Source organism: Pteronotus mesoamericanus, unplaced genomic scaffold, assembly GCF_021234165.1.
Source record: "Pteronotus mesoamericanus isolate MK-2021 breed Mesoamerican mustached bat unplaced genomic scaffold, CSHL_Meso_final scaffold_54, whole genome shotgun sequence".
Classification (NCBI taxonomy): domain Eukaryota; kingdom Metazoa; phylum Chordata; class Mammalia; order Chiroptera; family Mormoopidae; genus Pteronotus; species Pteronotus mesoamericanus.
In genome coordinates this window covers 56,709,758-56,712,774 of record NW_026555321.1, presented here as the reverse complement: position 1 = coordinate 56,712,774, position 3,017 = coordinate 56,709,758, and the positions used below count along the sequence as shown (strand labels likewise).

Below are 3,017 nucleotides of genomic sequence, written 5' to 3'. Positions count from 1 at the left end.
CACTGAGCAAAGATCTGAGGACTTACTCAAATAATGCTGCCATGCACAATATTTAGTGCTGATCAGACAGATGAGGTCTCTGGTTTCAAGAGCTTACCTACCAGGTTGGGAAGACACAGTAAACAAACAACAAATAAGAGAATTTCCCGTGGGAGTAATGGGAAGGGGGTGCAGCATTAATAGACATCAGGGGGCTCTCTTTGGGGAGGAGGTATTAGAGTCAGGAGCTGAATGATGGAAAGAACCTGGAAACAGGATACTAGGGAAAGGTTGTTCTAGCCAAAGTGTGAAGGGAACTGAGCAGAAAGGAAGCAGGGAATGTGGAGCATTGTGGACAGGAAGGTCCAAGAGGCCAGGTCGGTCCAAGAGGCCAGGTCAGAGCTAGTCCATGGAAAGCAAAGAGACAACAGGGCGAGACTTTGAAGTTTCACATAAGGGCAATGGGGAAGCTACTGGACAATTTTAAGCCAAGGAGAGATACCATCAGATCACTATTTATTTATTTATTAAGAAAACAAAATGTATTTGTTTGATATATTCATCACAGGGACTCAACTAGGGACTTAAAATTTAAGAAGCAGAAACAAAACAAGTATGACAGCACAGCTGAAGATACAGTGTCCTATAAAGAAATCAAGGCAAGGACAGACCATCTAAGGAAAAAATAAAAAGATGGCCCTAGGCGAGAGGCTGGACGGCTGGGTCAGGGCTCCTGGCTAGAGACCTGCTTTGCATAGGTTTCTTGCAGGTACTTCTTAAAGACAATAGGATTTTTCCAGAGCTCTGCAGCATATGTGTTCAATTGGCTATCAATGTTGGATTTTCCTAGCAGGCTGTGCACAGAGGGCAGGATGGTCCTAACATGATGCAGAGCAGACCACTTGTTCTTCACGATGTCTAGGCAGATGTCACCCTGGGTGTCCATGTTGGGGTGGTAGCAGGGTATGAGAAACTTTACCAAGGGCCCATTGTATGGGTAGCCCCTGAGGAAGTCTAGGGAGAACTTATACCTCAGGTTTTCATATACTGAGCCAGCTACTGTATGAATGGTCTCCACACATTTGAAAGGTTGTCTGATTCAGGGAAGGCAGAAATTCCTTTGCCACAGGACTTTCTGAGGGTCATCAGTTTCTGCTGTAAACTCTTGCCACCAGGCCCCCAGCCTGTGTCCCCACTGGGCTAGACTCCTTTGCTGGTGGAAGTTGGGGTCATGGTTCTGGGAGGCCATCCAGGCAGCGCTGGCAGGGACACAGGAACTTGGAGAACATGACTGTAACTGTCTGATTACTTTTTAAAAGACTCCTTTGGCTGCCATGTGGAGAGTGGAAGCAGGGAGACCAGTTTGGAGGGTTTGCTTTAGTCCTGACAGACATGGCTGGGAGTTAGGCTTGGAAAAAAAGGGATTGGCAAACTATAGCCTGAGGGCCACTGCTTTTCTCAAACAACGTTTTGCTGGGACATAGACATGCCCATACTTACATATTGCCAATGGCTGTTTTTGCACTAAAGGAGAGTTTGAGGGACTGTAACAGTCACTGTGTTCCCCTCCAGGCTGAAAACGTTTACTCTCTGGATTTTACAGGAAAAGTTTGTCAACCCCTGGGCAAGAGAGGGGGGAGGTTGATGGGGACATATGTTGAATGAGGAGAGATTGAGATATATTTTGGAGGGTGAGCCAACAGGATTAATTAGATTGAATACGGGGGAAAGGGAAAGATGGGATTCAAGGTCTAGGCTTTGGATTTGAGAATGTGGTGGATGGCAGTGCTGTTCACTGAGGTGAGAGGCTCTTGTTTGGGAAGGGAAACTGAGAAGTCTTTCTGGGCATGCTATGCTGAGATGCCTGCTGGGCACCCTGACAAGCAGAGCAGAAAACATCTTCCTGCACATGGGTCTATTGGATTCTCATGCCATTCACACAACTCAGTGGCTATTATGAAATTGCTCAATAAGGGGCCCAACCTTCTCATACAGAGGATATGGTCATTGGAAGAGTCAAGAACTAAGGGACAGACATTCAGAGGTACTTACACAGAGGCCAACACTATGCTCAGAAAGAAAAAGACAGCAAGAGTAGCAATAATTTGATGAGAGCTTTGAATTTGGCCAGAAGGGCCAAGCAATGAGTAAGGTGGCATGATAGCATTTTACTAATTAGAGGAATTAAGTGCCACAAATTATATGTGTGTATCCACTTAAATGGTACAAGTTGAGACACTTTGGGCTTCAGTTTTACTTCCAAAGCAGGTTCCTTCCCTGAGTTAGATGTCATTATCTTGATCCATACATAATTACCCAAATTATATGAAGTCACCAGTAAGACATGAATATTTTCATTCACCCTTCCAGATACCACCATCTACTCTCTCACGCAAGTTACAAGCCTCCGAATTCTCCTCCTCTCTGTATTTATTTCTTTCTGTTTCTCTCTCCTTTGAAATGTCTCTCAGATCATCAGTCCTCATCCTTCTAGCCTTGACCAAAGCACGAGCTGCCTCACTGGTCACCCACTGCAGGGGGTCCTATGAACCCTGAGAAGAAAGACACCTGCTAAGCTTACATCTCCTAGTGGCTAACTGGGCTCAAATAAAAAAGCAGAGCCTGGCAGCCATTTCGCACAAAGGCCTTTCACACAAAATGTACTTCAGGGAGATGCCTCCACGCCAACCTGTCAACCTGCACTGTGTTTCTACCATCTGAGCCAGCCCTTATAAAAGTTCCTTGAAATTCTATTTCAACCAATAATATTGAAGCTTTTCTCATCTAATCAGAGCTGCATAGCTCAGAATGGCTCTATTCTGAACTATCAGGACAGTGCTTTTTGAGCCAATCAAACTGTGAGGATTTGGAGCCCTCATCTGCATGAGGACAGTCCAATCAGGAACCAGAAGTGTGGACTCCTGTCCATATAAGCCAGCTCCCCTCTGGCCCCAGAAGCACACTTTCCCTTTCCATCAAAGAAGGAAGATTGTGTCTCCCTGGCTGAAACAACACTAAGATGTCTCCCACTTGAGCAC

General features: G+C 45.6%; 1 pseudogene; it reads right to left on the bottom strand.

The window, feature by feature from the left end:
- Window positions 1-703: 703 nt before the first annotated feature.
- LOC129087997 (ubiquitin-conjugating enzyme E2 C-like) lies at window positions 704-1,125 on the bottom strand (annotated as a pseudogene).
- Between the last annotated feature and the right edge of the window lie 1,892 nt (window positions 1,126-3,017).